This window comes from Castor canadensis, chromosome 4, assembly GCF_047511655.1.
Source record: "Castor canadensis chromosome 4, mCasCan1.hap1v2, whole genome shotgun sequence".
NCBI classification, from domain to species: Eukaryota; Metazoa; Chordata; class Mammalia; order Rodentia; family Castoridae; genus Castor; species Castor canadensis.
In genome coordinates this window covers 164253584-164271975 of record NC_133389.1, presented here as the reverse complement: position 1 = coordinate 164271975, position 18392 = coordinate 164253584, and the positions used below count along the sequence as shown (strand labels likewise).

Sequence of the window (18392 nt, the reverse complement as noted above, 5' to 3'; positions counted from 1 at the left end):
TGCCCAGCCCTAGAATGGCCAGATTTTAAAATAACTCACATTAAAAAAATATGTCAGCTAAACCAAATATGTTAGTGAACTACTGATACATAAAGACATGTGGAGTGAGAACTACTGCTTAAAATTATTTTGTCCAGTGTGATTGAAAAATAAGATTTAACATTGATTTAGAGGATGAAGTTTGAATAAGTTCCATTTCTATTACTATTGCTCATTTTATTTTTCATACAGGATAACATCAGTACAAATTTTAATAAAACAGAGGATTTGGGTTTTGAAAGAATACAAATTCCTATTAAGGAACAAGGAACTCTAAATCTTTTGCATGTTAGAATGTAGAAGTTCAAGCAAGGTATTAAGGAAACTGAACAAAATGTTTTTCCTTGAGTTGCAACTGCATGAAAGACCCAGGAATAATCATTTTTGGAATTCCCTGAATAATGAAAAGTAATTTTGAAACTGTGTGTACATTCCTCCATTGAATCTGAAGGTGGTAGAGGAAGACTATAAATAGTTAAGGCTGAATTTACAGCAGTCCAAATTGAAAAAAAAACAAAACAAAACAGGAAAGAGGATATATAGGAAGGCAAATAATGAAGCAAAGGCATGAACTTAAAGTAACTTGCAGTGTCAAATATATAAAAAGTAACATTATTTAAATTTGATAAACAGAATCCATTTCCACTTACACAGCCTTTAAGTGTTAGTGGAAAACAGACTGTCAGCAGAAGGAATGATTCATTGGCAGTCCTCCAAGCAGTGGGAATTACTGCTCGTCTTTGAACGATGATGTGAAGTACTTTGCGTTTGACTGAGAAATAGTAAACAATCTCAAAATCTTGTCACTAAATCATTAACCTTATGTTTTTTTCCTCATTAAACTAGTGGTACTTTATATAACACTGTTCTAGGAAGTTTAATAATTGTTAATGATCTATTGATGGACCTAATTTATTTATTTGTATAATATATGTAACTATACTGAGTGTTCTTGCCCTCTAAGATTTTAATAATAATGAAAACAGTGCAAGACATTGCTCTTCCAATTTTGCACGTATTAGCAGTGTCCTCTTACCCCGAAGATATAGGTACCATTATTGTTTCCATTTTAAGCAACTTCTTCAAGGCCACATAGATGTTAAGTTTGAAACCAGGATTTGAATCTGGGCTTTGTGAATCTAGAGACTATATATATGTATGTGTGTATATATATTATTATTATGAGTGTATGTATATATATAATAAGTATCATTGTCCTTGTTATATATGAGTTCCTATCCTGTTGTGAGAGGAACAGATACTGTTTGTAATTAAATGGAGATTTCAAAGAACATCGGCCAAGTCTGCCCAAAGCTTGTGTGTTTGACTTATTGAGGCCAGTCAGTAGAAAAGGCATTTTCACGTGAGTGGGAGGAGAGTCATGTTTGGTTAGAGGCTGGTGACCATGTTTCAGGAAGTGCTCTGGGCACAACCCATTTCCTAGGTGATGCTTTTCCATGGCATTGTAGCTGGTTAAAACTCCTTCTCTGAGCTTCTGTTTCTTTAGCTCTGTGGTGTTTCACTCTGCTTGTTTCTATCTCTTCTTCACTTTGTTTAGGATTTTCTGACCTTACCATTTGCTGCCTCTTCTGATGATTCAGTAACAGTTAGTTCCCGCAAGAGTTTGTATTTTAATTCTGTTCTGTTAAAAATGACTTGCATTGTGTGTGTGTGTGTGTGTGTGTGTGTGTGTGTGTGTGTGTGTGTTTTGGTGGGCATTAAACTTGAGGTCTTGCCCATTGTAGGGAAGTGCTCCATCACCAAGCTACACCCCAGCCCAGCGTTTATACTTTTGATTAAGAAAATGCATGCTAAATATCAGATCATTCTCATAAATATTTTCATGCCCTTTTTTTTGGTTCCAACATAGGCGGTGTGTACTAGGCATAATGAATGATAGAAATTCTGGGCTTATTTTTAAGGCTTTTAAGAATTACATGTGCAAAATGTGTGTATGATGCATGCCTACATACTTGTCACTGAGTGGGACAATATTTACACATCAGTGCCACATGGTCACTAGTTGCTTGGGTGGCTGGAATGATCCCGTGAAAGTCATACTTTCTGAACCCACCAAAATATCATTTTCTTAAGTCACAAAAGAAAAATAGTTGTTGCTGGCTTATGATGCATTAGCTCTTCCTGTGCCTCAGAAATACCTGCTACCCTGATGCTATGGGCATTGTAAACACCTCTTATAACATGTTTAAAACAGCAGCGGGCATTTCTAGGAGCTGGTTCCAGTGCCTGGATCACACTCTTATTCTATCTTATCTCTAATACAAAAAAGCAACTGATTGGAATATTTGGAGGGATAATGTGGGAAAGAGGGAGAAAATGTCACATTGATGGTGAACGTGCCATGTAGCTCAAGCACGCCAGGACCCATACATTCCACTTGGGTTCTGTATTGCTATCTCAGCAGGTCTCCAGAATCAGACGAGTCTTTTCAGGAAGGCTGATTTCTCTACATGTGGGTGGACATTGGCTGGAGATAGGACTGCAGGTTCACACCAACCATAAAGGAGCAAAATAATAGTGGAAGGTTGTAGAAATTCTTTAGATAAATTCTGGGTTCTTCCAAAGGCCTCTTTGGGGTCCAAATTATCTGGATTATTGAATGCATTTGTTCTTTAGTTTACTTTGTTAATGACTATTTAAATTTAGGGTGTGGGGATAAAAAGCTTATTGGGATCTGAGGGTCCAGAGATCCTGTTTTCTAGGTAATAATATTCATTAAGTATTATGCTGTGTGCTAAACAGCATATCTAATGCTTTCCAGACAAGTACTGAGTCCTCTGGAGCCCTAGCGGGGAAGTATTTCAACAGATATGATTAGAGACTTTCAGTCATCTCTATAAGGTGTTGGAGGAAATGAGTGGGAAAAATAGGATCCTAGCACATGTCTTTGTGACCCAGAAACCTGTATGACCAGAAGCACTCCTTTGGTCTCTAATGAGTTTAGAAAAAGCTTTAGGATACCATTTGGTCAAAGCCAAAGTTACCAAGTAGATGTGGACTTCCTGCTTCAAGTAGACACTCGAGTCTGAGTGTTTGTTGACCATGACCCACTCTATACCAACTGAACTTCCGAGTGATCAGCTTTGGTGTTTCAGTGTTTGTTTAGTGTCAATCTGTGTGGGCCTCTGTAGGTAACATGCCCCTGGCACTGTGATACCATTCTGGATAGTAAAAACCATTTGATCACCCAGAAGACATTTTGTTTATCTGTTCGTGGTATTTCTTTTTGTTCTTTGCTCCACCTTCTTTTACTATATATGTGCGTGGACAAGCATTTCCAGAGATTAGCATTAACACATCGGCATTTCTTAAGTAGGTAGCATGTCCATGCTCCATGTAAGTCAGCAGAGTTGAGGCAGTAAGAACTGGCAGACTTGATGTATGGATGGAACCCCATTAGGTATTTAGTAGGATGTGTAGTGGTGAAGTATAGGGCTTTGGAATCAGACAAATTTGAGGATAAGAGTTGTACCTTTGTTATTTTATAGCCAGATGATACTTAATAATTATTTAACCTTAGGGTGGATATACTATTTGTTGTGCAGCTTGGGACATAGTCAGAGGAATTCTTAACTCAGAGGAAGGGGGGTACTAATATTTAGTATGCTAGGACAAAAGTATGAAGTGGGACTTCCCTAGATAAACTGGGACATATGACCACCTTTATTTTAAATTATGGCTATATATATATATATATATATATATATATATATATAACAATCTATATTTATAGATATAAAACAAATGTACTGTTTTATCTATTTTTAAGTGTACAATTTAGTAGCATTAAGTGTATTCATGTTGTTGAGTAACCATCACCACCATCCATCTCCAGAACTTTCTCATCTTCCCCAACTAAAACTCTGTAACCATTAAACACTAACTAATAATTCCCTTTTCTCTCTAGCCCCCTAGCAGCTGCCTTTCTACTTTCTATCTCTATGAATTTTACTGCTGCAGATATCTTATGTAAGTGGAAACATACAATATTTGCCCTTTTGTAAGGAGTTCACTTTCTTTGCATAATGTCTTCAAAGTTCATCCACACTGTAGTAATTATCAGCTTTTTCTTCCTTTTAAAGAGCTGAATAGTGTTCCATTCTGTGTACATACCACATTTTGATTATCCATTTATCCACTGATGGGTATGTTGATTGCTTCTACCTTTTGGCTTTTGTGAGTAATGATGTGTGAAATGTCTGTTTGCACCTGTGCTTTCAGTTCTTGGGCATGTACCCAGAAGAGGAATTGTGTGGTTGTTCTATGTTTAATGCTTTGAGGAACCAACATGTAATTTTCCACAGTGGCCATACCATGTTACATTCCCACCAGCAGTATATAAGAGCTTCAGTTTCTCTGCATCCTCACCAACACTTGTTATTTAAATCACCTGTCTTAATATCCAAATGGATCAATAAAATGGTTGATATCTCCAAATCGATCAGTGTTCACATCTATGTAGAATTAGATGTAGTTGAAACTGTGATATTGAGTCACACCACTCAGTATCGACATTAGTGGTGTAAACCCCACAGGGTGCTGTCTTGCAGAGCCTCCCTCCCTCTGTTTACCCACAGAAAACAAATGGAAAGGACAGAAGACTGGGGGACTTTTTTCCTGAATTCTACAGTGTTGGGTGTTTATATATGGATGCAATGACAAGGCCTCTTTTTTTACTGCTCTTGAAGCTCTGTCCTTATTGGTCCCCCTCTCCTGGAGCCCAGAAACATATGTAGAAGCCAGTGGGTCACATTCTTGTGAGTACGACAGTAGGTGAAATAGAATGGACAAGCTGGGCACCTCCAGAGGAATTCAGTGCCTGCCAGAAGCTGGCCAGCCTTCTCCATGTCCAGTACTTCACTGTCCCTGCAACAGATTGCCACACCTCTGTATCACTGTGCTTGTGGTAGACAAAATTTCTAGCAGAAAGGCCACTTATTTATTGGCAGGTAGGTACAGGATAATTTGTTGATAAGATTTGGCTCTTTCCATTAGGTTTTTTGCAACTTGCATAAACCAACTGGGCCAAGAAGAAACTGGAACCACAAAGCTACCTCAAAAGTTTTTATTTTTTAAAAAATAGCTGACTACTTATAGATTTGAAACACTGGGGATTAATACCAAGGTAAGCTTCCAGTAACCTACTCAATGTAGTCTTTGGTTTTTCCTAGAACATCTCAGACCATCAGAGATGCCACCTTGGGTGCTTCTTGCATGCTTTGCATGACTTCTCTTAGCAGTCTTTTGGGATTAAGAAGCTACTTGTTTCAAAAGAGTGAGTGAGTGAGAGACCAAGAGGGTAAATGATTTTTCTCAGTAGTGTACAAGTAGAAATGGCTTTTTACTTGGGTTCAATGCCATTGACTATAGAGTGGAGAAGGAAGGCTCTGAGGGTCTGTAGACTATGGGCAAGAACTGAATAATTTTGGGTGTCCTTTATTTTATATGTGAGCAAACCACATCACAGTTTATTCCTGATAAACTGATAGGTATAGATAGATTTTTTTTGTATAGAAAAAGGTACTACTACCTAACTTATTTCCCTCTCCTCTTAAGAAAACTCTAAGCCTCCTGGTGTTTACCACAGGCTATATTCTTACATTGACTGTATAGAAAGAGGAAGCAAAGTAAACCTATGCCATATACACTTCAGCCTAGACCCTGTGCCCATCTGTATTGTGAATGAGGAGACATGGGGTAGGGAGAAAAAGTAAACTCCAATGTTCACATGATTGTTATTTGAAAAATATCTGGGCCAAATTTGAGCTCAAATTCTTTCTGATGTGCCTATTCATCATTCCATTTTGCTAAAAATGATGTGTTTCATGTTAAACTAGGCAGGGTTGATTTGGAATTAGAGTGTTGTCAGTTCTTCATACACCTGAAAGGCTAGTATTTTTTGTATTGCATGTGAATTTTGTGTTAACAAGGTAGGAACCTTTTTTCTTGTTTTTCCTAGATCCCCCATTGCTCAACTCAGTGAGAACCAGCTAGTTGACATTGCCATAAGTGTCTCCTTTCATCCTGGTGTGGATCCACTCCTAGTTTCACAACTGTTCTTGGGTCAACATACTAGATGTGTCAGCAGGTGAGACTGGTTGGTTGTTGGCACCAAAGTCACAGGCTTGCAATACCATGGGTAAGGTGATTCCTTCCCAAGGTCAAGTGACCAGCTTGGTGGGTCTCTGACTTTGATTTTTTTCAGGTACAGAGCTATTGGAACTTAGTGGGTGTATTAGTCAGGACTTTCCAGAGAAAAAGAACCAATAATGTGTGTATATAGATAGATACATACATATGTAAACTCATACATGGAGATTTACTTTAAGAAATTAGCTCACAGACTGAGGATGTGTGACAAATTAAAAATCTGGAGTAGGTTGTCAGACTGGAGACTCAGGGAAGAGATGCAGTATGAATCCAAAGGCTGTCAACTGGCGGAGTTCCTTCTTGGTTGGGAGAGGTTAGTTTTTGTTCTAAAAAGGCTTTCAACTGATTGGAGAAGGCCCCACCTATGTCATGGAGGATAATCTGATTTACTCAAAGTCTTCCGATTTAAATGTAAATATCATTTAAAAAATTCATATAAAAATCTAATATAAAAATCCAGAATAATATTTGACCAAATATCTGGACACCATGCCCTAGTCAAGTTGCCACAAAAAATTAACCATCTCAGAGGGGTTTTATTAACACTATCCAAATTCTCAAGAGACCACCATATAAACCCAAGTGCATATGCATATAAACATCTGGTGTTTATATGCATATAGAGCCTCTCCTGTATAATTAAATCTGGAAGAGAAGCCAATGACCATATAAGAAGGTGTTGTGATGAAAAAGAACCTGACAGTAAGAATAATGTGTTGGCATTACAGAGATCTCTCCTGTATTTCAGGTGCCTGCTCTAAGTACCTTATGTATGTCTTGCCAACTACCTTTGTCCTCGAGATGTGGTAACTTGCTGCTTTCATCTCTGGAACAATGTCTTGTCATTTGTCATGTTCATGCCATTTGGCTAGGAGTTCCTGCCCCTTGATGGTGGTAGATGGAGACTTCTGACTATTGTCCCCCGAGGAACAGTTGCCTTGGATCCAGCACAGATGGAGATGGGGAGGGCAGACAGCAGAATGTGGAATTAGGGAAATCTAGAACACTGTAATATGGGATAGATCTGGAGCTGAGAGCATGGTAGGAATTTCAAGTAAAGGCTCAGCCTGTACAGGCTCAGTAGATATCCATACAGTACCAACAGGTCAGGAGTGGAAGGCAAGAGGTATGGGACAGAACCAAGGGTAGAGATCTCTAATAGTAGCCCTAACAAAACACACAGATTGCTGCAAACAGAATTTTACACCTACCAAGGCTCAACAAGGAAATGATGTCCTATCCCAGCTTTCCCATGAGATTGTTTGACTGTGTTCCCAATCAATCAAATAACTAGGTCATCTCTTTTGCCCACAGAGAGGTACATTTTTCTAACTGAAGGGTCATTCATTTCTCTGGCTTGGTATTTAATATATAAAGGTGACTGAGCACACAGAAATCCATAAGGTCATTAAGCTTTAAGGTATCTGCTGGAATAGACTGTGGGCAACATTCAGTAAATGCTGAATTTTTCTCTCAGCTGATCCCAGAGGCAGTGATTACCCCAGAGTTGTATTCACTGTGATCACAATAGCTTCTTTGCAGCTAGGTGTGGTGGTTCAAGCCTGTAATCCTAGCTGAGTTTGGGAGGATTGTGGTTCAAGGGTAGCCAGCAAAAACTTCACAAGGCTCCATCTCAACCTATTTCTAGGCATGGTGGCATGTGCCTGTCATCCTAGCTATGCATGGAATCACAAATAGGAGGATTGAGGTTGAGGCCAGCCCAGGCATAAAGTGAGACCCTATCTCAAAAATAACTGACACAAAAAGGGCTGGCTGAGTGGCTCAAGTGATAGAGTGCCTGCCTAGCAAGCACACCCCCTAGTCCCCAGTAGCTCCTTTGCTATGTTACTGAGGCTGCGTTCACCAGTTTAAGGCTCTTTGTAAGGTGCAATAGTCTAAACACTGACTCTAAATTAAGTCAACTCTCCCCAGAAATTTTGCTGTTAAGCAAAGAGATATGTTCTTTGCAGTATTGTTTTGAAAAGCAAAGATCTGGAAATGAACATCTCCAATGAAAGTACTGGTTAAATATATAAGAAATAACTATACCAATGAATGCTATATAGCCTGACAAATAATAAGGAAGGATTTATAGGTACTGACTTGGAAAGATGGTTATGATCTATTTCTAGGTGGTTCTGTGTACTATTTTCCCATTTGTGTAAAAGCATAGAGCGCTAATGTATAGTGATAAGCTTTGTGGAAATTACCTGTGTACTTGCAGAGAGTGAATGGAGGGAAAGACACAGACATTCCATTAACTTTATAGTTTTCTGTACTGTTTGAATACAATTCAGATGTCATTTTATATATGTATACAATTTATCTAAAATAAAGCTATTTCCGTGTTGTGGCAGCTGTTTCCTTGAGTCTTTCTAAACTGTTTTGCCTTGTTTTACTGTAAGAGTGCTGGCAAAGGACTAGGGGTGAGGAGGAATGTGTGATTGGGAGGAGCTGCAGCAGAGGCTTTGAGGAATCCTGCCAAAGTGAGTGATGCAGAAAGTGCAGGAAGCCATCAGTCAGTGTTTGTCTTTGCAGTTTTAGAACATTCTTCCTCTATCTCAGGCTCTTACCCTGGAGCTTTCTTCCCTGCTAAAATCTTTATTTGCTGTTTTTTTTTCACCACTCCATCTTAGAAACACCCCTGCTCTTGCCCCATTTTTCGCTTGGTCTTGCTCTTAGAATAAACGAAAATGGCTCTTAACTGCATGGAACCCCCGAGAGCCCTTGATCTTGATGCACCAGGACTTCCTGATGTGAGTGTGGCTCAGCTGTGGGTCTGTAATAAGGTTCTGAAGAACATTCCAGACGAACAGCTTGCCTTTTTTTCTGGCTTTGATTGAGCCTGTGGGGAACAGGGGAACACCTACCCAATTCTGATTGGGGTCAAGATCTGCTGCTTCTCAGACTTAAATCTCCAGAGTATTCTAGGAAGATACCTTATTTTTCTTGACATGAAGCAACCCTTTAATTTGGGTGCCAGGCTCCTGAATACTTGTTCCAAAATTATTACACATGACTGTGCTATTTACAGCCCAGGAATGAGCTGTGCCATTTTTATGGTTGTGCAATCCAAGAGGTAGACCACTTAGCTAATGAATTCTACCTGGCACACCCTTGTGAAATAATTGATGTGTTCAGTTACAAATGAGGTGAGGTAAAGTCACACTGAAGCTGTTTTACCAGTTTGCTCTTGTCGTTGTTATTAAAACACTTAACTTTGGGCAATTGTCTGTGGACCTGAGTCAAAATTAACTTATTTTCTTCTTCCCTAAATAGTATGTATTGCTGTAGGAAGGCCACAAGCATACAGGAAGTGTGTGCTGGGCCACAGGTTGCCGTTCTGGCTGTGTGGTCCTATTTTTTAACTAAGTACCAGAAGATCCAGGTGCTCTTGACAATTAATCAGGCCCAGATATCTAGCCAGTCATTCAAGAGGGTGTGGTGTGAGTCAGTCTTTACTAGCATAACCATCATATTTTTGTTCAGTTGTACAACTGCATGTACTTCAATCTGTTCTAGTTTGTTTTTTGTTTTATTTTTCTGCCAGCCTTGGTTGTGAGTACCAGAAAGTTTTGAAAACAGGTGCAGGTCTACTGTATTGTGGTTTGTGGATAAATCCAGATATGTTTTAGGGTCGTGGCCTTCTACCCATTTGCTCTTGTCCCTTTCCCAGCAACCACTTGAAATTTTGAGGGCTCTGAGGAGAGCTAAGAGTGAGAATGGCAACAGCTTGTCAGAAGGGACAAACCACTAGAGCCCATGATCTCTAAGATGTCCACTCTTCTAATCAAACCTTGGCAGTCTGAAAAAATAAATTGTAAAACCTTCTATGCTGTTTTATGATTCATATGCTATTATCTGACTAAAGTTGGTGACCTTTCAGCATCTTTTCTAGTAGGGAAAGAAGTTTGGAGGGAATGAGTAGCAAACATGCTGGAATGAAGTAGACTCTTTGGAACTATCCAGAGTTGTATTTGTGACCAGCAAGGTAGGCATCCTTTGCCTGCAAAGCCATCCCCCCTGTCCTTTTGTGTCCCTCTGTTAACTTCTGGAAGGCTCCTCTTTTGGTTATCCAGCCTCCAGCCTTCTTGTCATGTTAACTCTCTGGCTGTGCCCTCTTTGCTTGGTTCCTCATTGAGCCTCACTCTCTTTATAGGTACTCCAACCATAAAAATTGTTTCTCCCATCTTTCCACCTAGTGAAATGTCCATTTGCTCTGTGTAGACTCAGCTCAATTGTGACTTCATAAAAAGGAGATATTAGAAGAAAACCAGAGGAATTTGGTAAGGGGTGCCAATAGCTGATGAATTTAACCTACTTTGCAGTTTTGAAAGTGAAAACAGAACACAATTCATGACAATTTGTGAAATATGAGAGAGAGGAGAAGGTTTTCTGAGCAGAGGCCATCTAAGCTCAGTGCTTTCTTGCTGGGCTTCCAGATAATCCCTGGAAAATGTTGCCATGTTTTTTTGGACTGAATTAGGGTTGGCTCAGCCTTGTCACCTTGGAAACACTGCCAGGAACTTGGGGGTCCAGGATTCCTAGGATGGAGACAAGGTCCTGAAGATTGAGGTCAAGGCACTGGACCAATGTGACTGCTTCTTGTCCCAAATGATCTTATGGGGCCAAAGAGCTGATTTGTTTAGAGAGGTGAACTCTAACATAAGTTGGCAGTCAACATCTTTTTGGTGACAACAGGACAATGTAGATGACTAATTGGGGATGCTCAGAATGTCTTTTCCATCTGATGGTTAGGTAAGCAGGGCATTTGAGAGTGATGTTCCTTTTCGCTGGCAGATCCTTGACTGGTGTGGAAACACTGACTGTCCTTCAGCCCACTCACTCTGCTTGCTTCTCTGCCCTCGTTTTAAAAGGTCTTTTCTTGTTCTCTTGTTTCTGCTGCTTCTAATCTCTTTTGACTCCTCTTCCAGCTACTGAAAGCAATACAAAACCACCAGGAAGGGAAGCAAGCACAGCTTCTGCTAACTTCATTCATTCTTCTCTTTCATTTTTTTTTTGCCCAGGACATTCTCACCTTTTATCACAATGTCTGTGCCTGTCTTTCTATGAACTTCTCATATGTCACAGGGTAAAATCTGGTCATCAGGAGGAACTGGCTCAGGCCCAGATGTATCTAGGCTCTTATTTGCTGAGAGTCCAAAAACATAACATTTCACTGAATACTCAGTCCTCATCTTATTTACTTATTTAATGATTGATTGATTGATTGATTGCAGTATAGTAGATGGAACCTGGGGCCTTGTGGATGCTATTAGTAGTTTATTCCATGACATGGTGCTTATCTTTTCCTTGTTTGAAGTGATGTTTTGGGTATATGAAAACGAGAGGGAGAGCATTCGGGGACATTCAGAGTGATGCTTTTCCAGTGCACTCCTGCCCCTAAGCATGGAAAGTAGTTGACACTATTGCTTTTTAACTAGTGTGGCACTTGATGCTCTGCTATCATGACCTAATAATTAATGTTTGCTGTTTTAGTCTGTTTTCTGTTGCTAAACAGAATACCCAAGACTGTGTAATTTATACAGGAAAAAAATTATTTTGGCTCTTGGTTCTGGAGGCTGGGAAGTCCAGGAGCATGGTGAAGTCCTTGTTCTGCTTCAACTCAAGACAGAAAGCAGGAGGACAAGTGGGCACATGCAACAGATAAAACACGAGGGGAATCTCCTCTTTATTGTAATCCTCTCTGAGGTAACTAATACAGTCCCTTGATAACTACATTAATCTATTTATGAGCATGGAGCGCCCCCCATAAACTAGTCACCTCTTGAAGCTCCCACCACTCGCAAAGCTGTTCACTGGCAATTAAATTTCCTCTTGAGTTTTGGCGGGACAAACCATATCCAAATCACAGCAGTGTACAGAGTGCTTTCACTTACTGTATCTGAGTTTCACAGGCCGTGGCATCAGCAGAACGAGTGCCTCCTATTTATGGTTGACAGAACTGAAATCACATAGGTTCCGTGATTTGCTAGATTTGATAGTCAGGAACGGAATTCGGGTGCAGACCCAGTCTGTGCCTACTGCACTGCCATTCTGCATTGATGGCTGTACAGATTACTAAGAAACTTTGCTATGGAAGCTTGGGGATACTCATTTTATTTAGAAGTTTTAAAGTGGAAAAACTCATTGGCTCACAGATGGCTTTGTCTGATTCATTTTGTGAGTTCATTGGGTGTATTAGTTTGCTATTGCTGCTGTAACAATGTGCCACGAGCTGGGGGGCAGCTTTAACAACAGTTCTGTAGGCCAGAAGTCTGAGATTATAGGTTGGTTCCTTCTGTTCAGGCCTCTCTCCTCAGCTTATAGATAGTCTTTCCCTGTGTCTTCACAGCACCTTTCTGTGCATCTGTGTCCAAGCCTCCTCTTCTTATTGTCAATACCAGCCATATCAGATTAGGATCCACCATCATGACCTTATTCTAACCTGGTTACTTGTGTAGAGACACAAGTAAGGTCACATTCTAAGATACTAGGAGTTAAGATGTCAATACATGAATGTTTAGAGAACATGATTCAACCCATAACCATGGGCATGCCCTTAATAAGATTTAAAAAAAAAAAAAAGTAGCTATTTCTTTTGGTCCTCAAACATAGATACTGTGGGTAGAGCACAGTGGGTGGAACACAGGCCTGCCCTCAGAGAGCTTCCATTTTACTGAGGGGAGACTGACAACAAATGACTTCATATGATGTCATGTCAGGTAGCAATAAGTACCTCGAAGACAAGTAAGATAAGGTAAGGGTCAGAGACTGACTCTGGTCTGAGGAGTGGAGACCTGAATGCGGGGAGGAAGTGAGCCTTGTGAAGGGCATTCGAGGTAGTGGGAGCAGCAGATGTGAAGGCTCAGAGGCAGGATGAGTGCAGTGTGTGTCAGGAAAAGAAAGCAGGCTGGCATGGCTCCAGCAGAGGGTGCAAGGGAAGAACAATGTTGAGTCACACTGGACAAACTAGCAAAAACTAGATCACAATGAGTCTGTACGCCATGGTGAGAATTTTTAACTTTATCCTTTGGGGGATGAGGAGCACTTTTGAACTGAACAGGTAGGAAATGCTTAATCGCCCCTTTGCAAGATTTTCTTCCTTCCTCTGGGAAGCTCAGATTCCTTGGGGGTCTCAAGCCAGCCTAGTCTTAACCACCCCTTCCACCCTCCACGTCCAATCCTTTGGGTGACAGTCCTCCATAGGTCTGTTGGACTCTGCACATCCTGTGAGCAGAGGCACTTCTTGCCCATTTTTGTTATTTTCTGGACTATCTTTTCAAGGATATTTATATAACATACAGCCTTAGGATGTGGAGATAGGGACTTCTTGGCTTATTACCCATTGTAAACGATTCATGTCCCCTAAGTTCAGAGTTCCTCTCCTGTAAAGCCACCTATTCATGTGTGGGCATCTTTTATCCTCACAACACTAGAATGGAAACTGAAGCTGAGAAGAAAGGTGTAAAAATGCTGACCCAGGGATATGCCCATGAAACTGGCAGGAGAACTTGCTAAATTGTAAGAGGAGCAAGATCTCAGATGCTTCACAATTCTTGACACCCTTAAAATAGTTTTTGTACTGTCAATGAGACTGAGGCCATGATCATGGGTCAGTGCATATGTCTGTCAGGCTTTTTTTTTTTTTTTCCTTCTATCTCTGGAACTTTATTCCCTCAAATGAAATTTACCAGGAAACTGATAAAGTTAAAGCAGCTCTGGTTGAAATGGAGGCAGCAGCCTACATTTCCCTATTAGGTAGCTCCCTAGACATCTCTGGAGAAGCTGTCCAATATGGTTGTGATAACACTGTGTCAGGGGTGGGGTGTAGCTCAGACACAGAGTGCTTGATTCGCATTTGCCAGGCCCCGAGTTTCATCCCCAGTACTGCAATAAACAAACAAAAGACTACAAAAAACCCTACTATGTTGAGCTACTAAAGGCCCACTTGAAAAATCAATTCTGATATCTAGGAAGAATAACACATTCTAATACATTATATATATTCAGGTTTAACAAGCAGCTTCCAAATTGGCTTGGCAGATGGTCATTATTGTCTGTAAGGGCCAGTGAAGAGTAGGGTAATGACCAACAAATGTGTTGACCAGGGAGTTTCTAGGCAATTCTAAGACTGTTGCAGCTTGTGGTTATTTTACTTTGAGGCTTGTGACATTACATCATGCTTTTGGCTTTGTCAGAGTAAACTTCAGGTGTTTTTTGGCCATTTGAATTTCTTCCTTTGAGAAAGTTCTGTTTAGTTCAGTTGCCCATTTCTTTATTGGGTCATTGATTTTGGGAGAGTTTAGTTTTTTGAGTTCCCTATATATTCTGGTTATCAGTTCTTTGTCTGATGTGTAGTGGCAAATATTTTCTCCCACTCTGTGGGTGGTCTCTTCAGTTTAGAGACCATTTCTTTTGATGAACAGAAGCTTTTTAGTTTTATGAGGTCCCATTTATCTATGCTATCTCTTAGTTGCTGGGCTGCTGGAGTTCTATTGAGGAAGTCCTTGCCTATACCTATTAGTTCCAGAGTGTTTCCTGCTCCTTTCTGTACTAACTTCAGAGTTTTGGGTCTGATATGAAGGTCCTTGATTCGTTTTGAGTTGATACTAGTACAGGGTGATAGACATAGATCTAGAAAAGCAAAAATCATATGTTTTCCCTCATATGTGGTCTTTGGATCTAGGGCAAATGCAGCAATGTAGTAGGAATTGGATTACATGACAAGGGGAGAACATATACGGGAGATTCGAAGTTAGATAAAAAACCCAAAACATGAAAGCATTTGATGTCCCCACTCCAGAGGAATTAATACAGAAACCTTAAAGCGACAGAGGTCAACATGAGAAAGGGATCAGGAACCAGTGTAAAGATCAGTTAGAGATGAGTCAACCTGGGTTGTAACACATTTGTACATGAAAGCAATGCTAGGAATATCTCTGTATAGCTGTCCTTATCTCAACTAGCAAAAATGCTACGTCTTTCTTATTATTGCGTATTTCTACTCTTCAACGGAACTGGAGAAAAGCACAGAACAGGTTCTGCCTAAAAGAGAGGGGGGAGGGCGAGAGAGGGTGGGGGTGGGGGCAGGAGGGAGAAATGACCTAAACAATGTATGCACATGTGAATAAATGGATAACAATAATTTAAAAAGAGTAATCTTCAAATACTTGAGATCATGTTTAAAATACTATGCCATTTTATACAATGGACTTGAATAGTCTTGGATTTTGGTATCTGTAAATATCAAGAATATGACCTAAGCATATCCTTCTGTACCCTTTAGATAATCTCTGGATTTCTTATATACAATATGAAGTAAATGCCATATAAATAGTTATTCTTAGGAAATAAATAGTTGTGGCTTAGGAAATAATAAGAAGAAACATAGTCCTTTTTTTCTCTGAATATTTTTGAACTATACTTGGTTGAACCTGCTAATGCACAATCTGTGGATCTGAGTGTAAAAATAAATAGGTGAAATTAAATCTGATAAGATTATATTCAACCCACTCTGTCCCAAATATTATATTTTCAATATGTAATCGATATAAAAACTTTTCTTCTTCTTCCTTTTTTTTTTTTTTTTCCTTTTGAGACAGGGTCTTGCTATATAGCCCAGGCTGGCCTAGAACTTGTAATCCTCTTGCCTCAGACACTGCAGTAGTTGGATTACATGGGTGTGCTACTATGTCCAACCTTATTATAAAGCTCTTTATGAAAGGTTTTACATTTTTTTTTGTTTGCCTTTAGGAATCTAGTGTGTATTTTACATTTATATCACATCTCAATTCAGACTAGTCATAGTTCAGGTGCTCAATAGCCATGTTTGACCAGGGACCACCATTGTATTACACAGGGGAGGTATATCCCTGTGTAGCCAGCATACTGGATGACATAGGTATGGATGCTGAGGGATGTCTACATTTTGAGATACATTCTAAACTCTGGTTTCATACAGTCCACTCGTAAGTCTAAACTTGGGTCAATTTTTTTAAAGTCACATCCTTCCTCAATGGTGCACACCTAAGGTAATTGTATGAATTGGCTATTTCTACCTTGCTAGAAATTTAAGTCTTCCTTTCCTCAGTAGGAATTTAGCCATATTATCCTTTGCCTTGGTGACAGTAATAAATTGTCCTCCCCTACCCCGAGCAACTGGAGCCCCAGAACTCTGAGTTGGTTCCAAGTAGACGACTGAGAATCTAGTGTCACATGGAAAACACTGCTCCCACCAGCAGCATCGGCCAAATCACATCCTGAGATTGTCTTTTAAATCCTATAGCTGTACATGGGCTAGGGACCCTCTCACCTCAATTAGACAAAACTAACCAGCCTCTTGTTGCTTAGCAGTCCCTTTCCATGACTGTGCTGGCACACTTGGGCAGCAGGAGGATCTGTGAGCTATCCTTTGGCTTAATCCGGCTAAAACCAGACCAAGAATTAGGTCAGAGGCCCCTGGCTGCAAAGCAGTCTGTTTCTAGAACTCCAGTAGAGCTGAGGAATAAAAATAAACAAGGAGAGTGGGGAAAGCTTACTTAATATTTGCATTCGACCTGTTCTAGGTCAAAACTCTAGCTCTAATCCTGATTGGAAACAGATGTGCCCTGAAGCAGGCAGTAGGGCTATGTTAGCAACCAGGGCAGGATATGCTTTTGCAGGGTACTCCAAGAATTAATCCAGAGTGATATTTGGGGTTTGAGGCCCTGCGTGGCATGTTGCAACTAACCACCCAGAAGTTTCACTTATTAATCTGCAAAGTATCAAGCATCTGGATGGGGAGTCAGGGCCTAGTGGGGGCCTGGAAAACTCCCATGAAACCCACTTTCTCCTGGGTTTCAGAGAAAGGGCAAGGAGATAGCTCTGGAAGGTCAGGTTGGAGGACCTAGTGTTATTGAACCAGGTCCATTTTGCTGGTTGCACAGCATGGCCATCGCTGAAATGATGAGTTTTGCAAAAGCTTATTCATGAGGCAGCCAAGAGTATGGAGTCAGGAGAGCTACCATCAAATCTGCCTCCACAATGATATGGTTTAGGGGTACTTATGGGATAAGGAAGCAGGTTGGTTTGAGATGTGGAGAACAGTGATTGGAGATAAAGAGAAGTGAAGTAATTGGTGGTCTGCATACGTGTAATCAAATTTCATGGCTCTTCATGGTCAGAAAATGGTGACATTAGAATGCTCTAGTGATGGGGTTTTGGCACTCTAAAAGGCCATCCATTGGACACTTGTGCAGGCCCAAGAAAGGGTCAATGGTATCAACTGGTTTGAGCCATCTCCAAGTTCCTAAAAAACAGTATTACCATCATGATCCATATGACAGAGGTGTTATCTATAGCAAAGCTAATAGGAATGCATTGCTTATCTACCTGACCTCTAAAATTGGTGATAGAAAAGGGGTAACTAAAATCAAGTGAAGCTAGAGCTTTCCCTTGGTTTCACCAGATGCAACCCCATCATTCAGAGACTGGTTCTCATCTCACTGAAGGTGGGTCTGATGATGGTTGGAGAGAGAATTTGATCTATACAACTAAAAAGGCTCACTTTTATCAGTTTTGGTTGCCAACAGATAAATCTTCCTTTGTTTAACAGTGCTCCAGGGTGATGAGATGTTCTGGTTGAATCTATAAAATCAAATATTGTTGGGAGGTGTTGGGGAGCCAGGATAGACCTAAGTACTTAGGTCCCCGGGCATGGACCTTCCTGGCCTCTACTCTTTGTCATTCCCCCCTCTAAGGTTCATCTAGCCAGATGCTTATCTTCCAATACACTGGGTATCTCTAGTTTGTCCTCTGAGCTTGCCCTATTTGGGCTGAGGTAGGGGGCAGATGGCTAATGAATGGACCAGATGTCTAGGAACAGTGAAATATAATCCCACCTCATTTACACTATGAATGATGGATGGAGAGAACAGGCACAGTGCTGAAGGATGACACCCTTTCTGGGCAGGTAGCATTGACACTGTCTAGCCTGGGTGTATTTAAAGGAAACTCTGAGCCAAGTCTCCCCAGTCTGTCCCTTGTACTAGATTGCATGAGATCTGGCTGTATCTTGCTGCTGGGCAGTGAGGGGCAGACAGAGAATAGAGAAGGGATGCCTGTCCGTCTCCTGGACTGGAGGCAATTTTTGGAAAGAAAATTCCATATTATGTTCTGTTTGTCTCTTTGGCTCTCCATTT

The 18392-nt window shown here is 40.5% G+C and overlaps 1 protein-coding gene and 1 non-coding gene across 3 annotated transcripts in view; both read left to right on the top strand.

The window, feature by feature from the left end:
* The window catches only part of Mreg (melanoregulin), a 67701-nt gene that overhangs the window by 34184 nt on the left and 15125 nt on the right, over positions 1–18392 (top strand). The gene's annotated exons all lie outside the window — the stretch shown is intronic.
* LOC141422946 (small nucleolar RNA SNORA51) lies at positions 5626–5756 on the top strand. Its single transcript, XR_012447637.1, has one exon. It is a non-coding gene; the product is annotated as a small nucleolar RNA SNORA51 (small nucleolar RNA).